The following is a 7500-nucleotide window of genomic DNA, read 5'->3' as shown; positions in this document are numbered from 1 at the left end:
GCAAGTGCATTTTTTGTGTAAAAGACAGACACACACACACACACACACACACACACACACACACACACACTGTAAGGTCTGAAGTGCAAAATTTGAATTACATTCCTTTGTATCTCTCCCTCTCTCTCTCTCTCTCTCTCTCTCTGTCTCTCTCTCTCTCTCTCTCTCTCTGTCAACACACACACACACACACACACACACACACACACACTCAATGGAGTATAAAATAAAGACCGGGGCAGTTCTCTCACTGGAGTCTCTTAGAGTGGAGGCTGCCCTTGCTAGCAAGAAGTTCTGTGTGTTTCTCTTCTCTGAGTCTTTACTGAAGAAGTGTTTTATAACATTTTCCTTAACAACTGACATGTGTTTTTTGTGTAAAAGAGAGAGAGACACACACACACACACACACACACACACACACACACACACACACACACTCACACTCACAGGCTCAGAGATGAGGGAAAAACAACAGAAATCAGGATAGATTTTAATGTCAGGAGATGCCCTGTGATGCTGGGGCCATTGTGTAAGATTGGAATGTGTACCAGTGGCTGGTGGGTGGTCCTTGAAGGTCCCGGGAGGAGGCGGCGAGGAGGCAGCGGGTGGCTGGGCTTGAGCTGTGGATCAGGGACGTCATTAATTCTGCCTGGTGCTGCGTGTGCCCTGTGCAGCTTGGATGTCTGCCGCTGACGCTCTGTGGTTCCTGTTCTGCTGATCTCCTGGTCCACACACGGCTTCAGGGTGTACTGTACAAGGGGAGAAGAAATGCATCATTGGTTACCAAAATAAAACAGTGTCTTTCTGCCTGTGTCATTCTGTTTGGTTTCTTTGAGCGTTTGTTTCTTAAATACACAGCAAGTGTCACTCTCTCTCTCTCTCTGTCACACACACACACACACACACACACACACACACACACACACACACAGACACTGTGAGGTCTGCAGTTCAAAATTTGAATCTCAGAGCTTGGTGTTTTTGTCTCCCTCCAGTGGACAAATGCAGGTATGATGAGGGTTGGTTAGGTTAGGGGGTAATAGCCAGAGCTTGACGGAATAAAATGGAATAACTGGGAAAGTAAGTGTCGTAGAGGGATGAAAGTGGTGTCTACGGGGGGGTTTCGGGGTGCTCCGGACACCCTGGTGAAGACCCCATGTCGATAGCACCAACGGTTCTGGACTTGGTGTAAATGGGTCCAAATTTGACGGAATAAAAAGGTCAAAGTGGCAGATAGGAGTGTCCGATCGGGCCGATTCCACCACCACTGTACTCAGCAGGCCCTGCCGGGTCGTTCGACACGCAGCATGGCAGGGATCGGTGACATAACATGTAGCAGTTTCCCTTCACAGAAGCGTCTGCAGCAGGTGGGTGGAGGAGGAGGCAGCAGAACCAGGCCTTTGGAGCACTGTGTCATCTCCTGGTCCTGATGCTTTGAATCTCCCTCTCTGTCTGTCTGTCTGTCTGTCTGTCACACACACACACACACACACACACACACACACACACACACACACACAGAAGCTGGTCAAGTGCTGTGCAACTGGGATTGCACCTGTCGTCCACAGGAGGGCGCCTAGCTGGGAAGTCCAGTACATTCCATATTAAAGTTGTTGCAAGTGCATTTTTTGTGTAAAAGACAGACACACACACACACACACACACACACACACACACACACACACACACACAGTAAGGTCTGAAGTGCAAAATTTGAATTACATTCCTTTGTATCTCTCCCTCTCTCTCTCTCTCTCTCTCTGTCTCTCTCTCTCTCTGTCAACACACACACACACACACTCACACACACCAAAGCACACAGACAGAAGCTGGTCACAACTGCTGTGCAACTGGGATTGAACCAGGGGGGCTCCCTCTGCTGGCTCAATGCGGTACAAAGTGTCAGAAGCTGTTAGATATCTGCTTTTGACAATCAATTGCACCTGTCATCCACAGGAGGGCGCCTAGCTGGGAAGTCCAGTACATTCCATATTAAAGTTGTTGCAAGTGCATTTTTTGTGTAAAAGACAGACACACACACACACACACACACACACACACTGTAAGGTCTGAAGTGCAAAATTTGAATTACATTCCTTTGTATCTCTCCCTCTCTCTCTCTCTCTCTCTCTCTCTCTGTCTCTCTCTCTCTCTCTCTCTCTCTCTGTCAACACACACACACACACACACACACACACACACACACACACACACACACACACACACACACACACACACTGTAAGGTCTGAAGTGCAAAATTTGAATTACATTCCTTTGTATCTCTCCCTCTCTCTCTCTCTCTCTGTCTCTCTCTCTCTCTCTCTGTCAACACACACACACACACACACACGCACACACACACGCTCAATGGAGTATAAAATAAAGACCGGGGCAGTTCTCTCACTGGAGTCTCTTAGAGTGGAGGCTGCCCTTGCTAGCAAGAAGTTCTGTGTGTTTCTCTTCTCTGAGTCTTTACTGAAGAAGTGTTTTATAACATTTTCCTTAACAACTGACATGTGTTTTTTGTGTAAAAGAGAGAGAGACACACACACACACACACACACACACACACACACACACACACACACACACACACACACTCACACTCAGCGGCTCAGAGATGAGGGAAAAACAACAGAAATCAGGATAGATTTTAATGTCAGGAGATGCCCTGTGATGCTGGGGCCATTGTGTAAGATTGGAATGTGTACCAGTGGCTGGTGGGTGGTCCTTGAAGGTCCCGGGAGGAGGCGGCGAGGAGGCAGCGGGTGGCTGGGCTTCGGCCTTGGCCCAGGAACGTCATTTATTCTGCGTGGTGCCGCGTGTGCCCTGTGCAGCTTCGATGTGTGCGGCTGACGCTCTGTGGTTCCTGTTCCTGTCATAAAAGGCCCTGTACAAGGGGATAAGAAATGCATCATTGGTTACCAAAATAAAACAGTGTCTTTCTGCCTGTGTCATTCTGTTTGGTTTCTTTGAGCGTTTGTTTCTTAAATACACAGCAAGTGTCACTCTCTCTCTCTCTCTCTCTGTCACACACACACACACACACACACCAAAGCACACACACCAAAGCGCGCACACACACACACACACACACACACACACACACACACACACACCAAAGCGCGCACACACACACACACACACACACACACACCAAAGCGCGCACACACACACACACACACACACACACACACACACACACACACACACACACACACACACACACAGACACAGACACTGTGAGGTTTGCAGTGCAAAATTTGAATTTTAGTGCATGGTGATTTGTCTCCCTCCAGTGGCCCACGGCAGGTATGATGAGGCTTAAATGATAGGTTATGGGGAAAAAGCCAGGAGAGGATGGGACAAAAGTGGAATAACTGAAAAAGTAAGAGGTGTAGAGGGCTGATGTTGGTGTCTAGGTGGGGGTTTTGGTGGGTGCCGGACGCTGTGGCGAAGAGGCCACGCCGATGGCTTCTTCGGTTCTGGAGATATGGCGAATCGGACCAAAAAGGATGGGACAAAACGGTCCCAGTCGGAGAAAGGAAGGTGCAGAGGGCCTGGGTCCACCACCACTGTACTCAGCAGGCCCTGCCGGGTCGTTCGACACGCAGCATGGCAGGGATCGGTGACATAACATGTAGCAGTTTCCCTTCACAGAAGCGTCTGCAGCAGGTGGGTGGAGGAGGAGGCAGCAGAACCAGGCCTTTGGAGCACTGTGTCATCTCCTGGTCCTGATGCTTTGAATCTCCCTCTCTGTCTGTCTGTCTGTCTGTCTGTCACACACACACACACACACACACACACACACACAGGAGCCGGTCAAGTGCTGTGCAACTGGGATTGCACCTGTCGTCCACAGGAGGGCGCCTAGCTGGGAAGTCCAGTACATTCCATATTAAAGTTGTTGCAAGTGCATTTTTTGTGTAAAAGACAGACACACACACACACACACACACACACACACACACTGTAAGGTCTGAAGTGCAAAATTTGAATTACATTCCTTTGTATCTCTCCCTCTCTCTCTCTCTCTCTCTCTCTCTCTGTCTCTCTCTCTCTCTCTCTCTCTCTGTCAACACACACACACACACACACACACACACACACACACACACACACACACACACACACACACACACTGTAAGGTCTGAAGTGCAAAATTTGAATTACATTCCTTTGTATCTCTCCCTCTCTCTCTCTCTCTCTGTCTCTCTGTCTCTCTCTCTCTCTCTCTGTCAACACACACACACACACACACACTCACACACACCAAAGCACACAGACAGAAGCTGGTCACAACTGCTGTGCAACTGGGATTGAACCAGGGGGGCTCCCTCTGCTGGCTCAATGCGGTACAAAGTGTCAGAAGCTGTTAGATATCTGCTTTTGACAATCAATTGCACCTGTCATCCACAGGAGGGCGCCTAGCTGGGAAGTCCAGTACATTCCATATTAAAGTTGTTGCAAGTGCATTTTTTGTGTAAAAGACAGACACACACACACACACACACACACACACACACACACACACACTGTAAGGTCTGAAGTGCAAAATTTGAATTACATTCCTTTGTATCTCTCCCTCTCTCTCTCTCTCTCTCTCTCTCTCTCTCTCTCTCTGTCAACACACACACACACACACACACACACACACACACACACACACACACACACACACACACTGTAAGGTCTGAAGTGCAAAATTTGAATTACATTCCTTTGTATCTCTCCCTCTCTCTCTCTCTCTCTGTCTCTCTCTCTCTCTCTCTGTCAACACACACACACACACACACACACACACACACACACACACACACACACACACACACACACACACACACACACACACACACACACACACTCAATGGAGTATAAAATAAAGACCGGGGCAGTTCTCTCACTGGAGTCTCTTAGAGTGGAGGCTGCCCTTGCTAGCAAGAAGTTCTGTGTGTTTCTCTTCTCTGAGTCTTTACTGAAGAAGTGTTTTATAACATTTTCCTTAACAACTGACATGTGTTTTTTGTGTAAAAGAGAGAGACACACACACACACACACACACACACACACACACACACACACTCACACTCACACTCACACTCACACTCACACTCACAGGCTCAGAGATGAGGGAAAAACAACAGAAATCAGGATAGATTTTAATGTCAGGAGATGCCCTGTGATGCTGGGGCCATTGTGTAAGATTGGAATGTGTACCAGTGGCTGGTGGGTGGTCCTTGAAGGTCCCGGGAGGAGGCGGCGAGGAGGCAGCGGGTGGCTGGGCTTGAGCTGTGGATCAGGGACGTCATTAATTCTGCCTGGTGCTGCGTGTGCCCTGTGCAGCTTGGATGTCTGCCGCTGACGCTCTGTGGTTCCTGTTCTGCTGATCTCCTGGTCCACACACGGCTTCAGGGTGTACTGTACAAGGGGAGAAGAAATGCATCATTGGTTACCAAAATAAAACAGTGTCTTTCTGCCTGTGTCATTCTGTTTGGTTTCTTTGAGCGTTTGTTTCTTAAATACACAGCAAGTGTCACTCTCTCTCTCTCTCTGTCACACACACACACACACACACACACACACACACACACACACACACAGACACTGTGAGGTCTGCAGTTCAAAATTTGAATCTCAGAGCTTGGTGTTTTTGTCTCCCTCCAGTGGACAAATGCAGGTATGATGAGGGTTGGTTAGGTTAGGGGGTAATAGCCAGAGCTTGACGGAATAAAATGGAATAACTGGGAAAGTAAGTGTCGTAGAGGGATGAAAGTGGTGTCTACGGGGGGGTTTCGGGGTGCTCCGGACACCCTGGTGAAGACCCCATGTCGATAGCACCAACGGTTCTGGACTTGGTGTAAATGGGTCCAAATTTGACGGAATAAAAAGGTCAAAGTGGCAGATAGGAGTGTCCGATCGGGCCGATTCCACCACCACTGTACTCAGCAGGCCCTGCCGGGTCGTTCGACACGCAGCATGGCAGGGATCGGTGACATAACATGTAGCAGTTTCCCTTCACAGAAGCGTCTGCAGCAGGTGGGTGGAGGAGGAGGCAGCAGAACCAGGCCTTTGGAGCACTGTGTCATCTCCTGGTCCTGATGCTTTGAATCTCCCTCTCTGTCTGTCTGTCTGTCTGTCTGTCACACACACACACACACAGAAGCTGGTCAAGTGCTGTGCAACTGGGATTGCACCTGTCGTCCACAGGAGGGCGCCTAGCTGGGAAGTCCAGTACATTCCATATTAAAGTTGTTGCAAGTGCATTTTTTGTGTAAAAGACAGACACACACACACACACACACACACACACACACACACACACACACAGTAAGGTCTGAAGTGCAAAATTTGAATTACATTCCTTTGTATCTCTCCCTCTCTCTCTCTCTCTCTCTCTCTGTCTCTCTCTCTGTCTCTCTCTCTCTCTCTCTGTCAACACACACACACACACACACACTCACACACACCAAAGCACACAGACAGAAGCTGGTCACAACTGCTGTGCAACTGGGATTGAACCAGGGGGGCTCCCTCTGCTGGCTCAATGCGGTACAAAGTGTCAGAAGCTGTTAGATATCTGCTTTTGACAATCAATTGCACCTGTCATCCACAGGAGGGCGCCTAGCTGGGAAGTCCAGTACATTCCATATTAAAGTTGTTGCAAGTGCATTTTTTGTGTAAAAGACAGACACACACACACACACACACACACACACACACACACTGTAAGGTCTGAAGTGCAAAATTTGAATTACATTCCTTTGTATCTCTCCCTCTCTCTCTCTCTCTCTCTCTCTCTCTGTCTCTCTCTCTCTCTCTCTCTCTCTGTCAACACACACACACACACACACACACACACACACACACACACTGTAAGGTCTGAAGTGCAAAATTTGAATTACATTCCTTTGTATCTCTCCCTCTCTCTCTCTCTCTCTGTCTCTCTCTCTCTCTCTCTGTCAACACACACACGCACACACACACACACACACGCTCAATGGAGTATAAAATAAAGACCGGGGCAGTTCTCTCACTGGAGTCTCTTAGAGTGGAGGCTGCCCTTGCTAGCAAGAAGTTCTGTGTGTTTCTCTTCTCTGAGTCTTTACTGAAGAAGTGTTTTATAACATTTTCCTTAACAACTGACATGTGTTTTTTGTGTAAAAGAGAGAGACACACACACACACACACACACACACACACACACACACACACACACACACACTCACACTCAGCGGCTCAGAGATGAGGGAAAAACAACAGAAATCAGGATAGATTTTAATGTCAGGAGATGCCCTGTGATGCTGGGGCCATTGTGTAAGATTGGAATGTGTACCAGTGGCTGGTGGGTGGTCCTTGAAGGTCCCGGGAGGAGGCGGCGAGGAGGCAGCGGGTGGCTGGGCTTCGGCCTTGGCCCAGGAACGTCATTTATTCTGCGTGGTGCCGCGTGTGCCCTGTGCAGCTTCGATGTGTGCGGCTGACGCTCTGTGGTTCCTGTTCCT

This window comes from Aulonocara sp. 'chitande type north' Nkhata Bay, unplaced genomic scaffold (assembly GCF_057382095.1).
Source record: "Aulonocara sp. 'chitande type north' Nkhata Bay isolate Kocher_YH1m ecotype deep benthic unplaced genomic scaffold, A_spYH_male_GT1.1 unmapped_scaffold_30, whole genome shotgun sequence".
Classification (NCBI taxonomy): Eukaryota; Metazoa; Chordata; class Actinopteri; order Cichliformes; family Cichlidae; genus Aulonocara; species Aulonocara sp. 'chitande type north' Nkhata Bay.
This window is presented reverse-complemented; position numbering follows the sequence as displayed.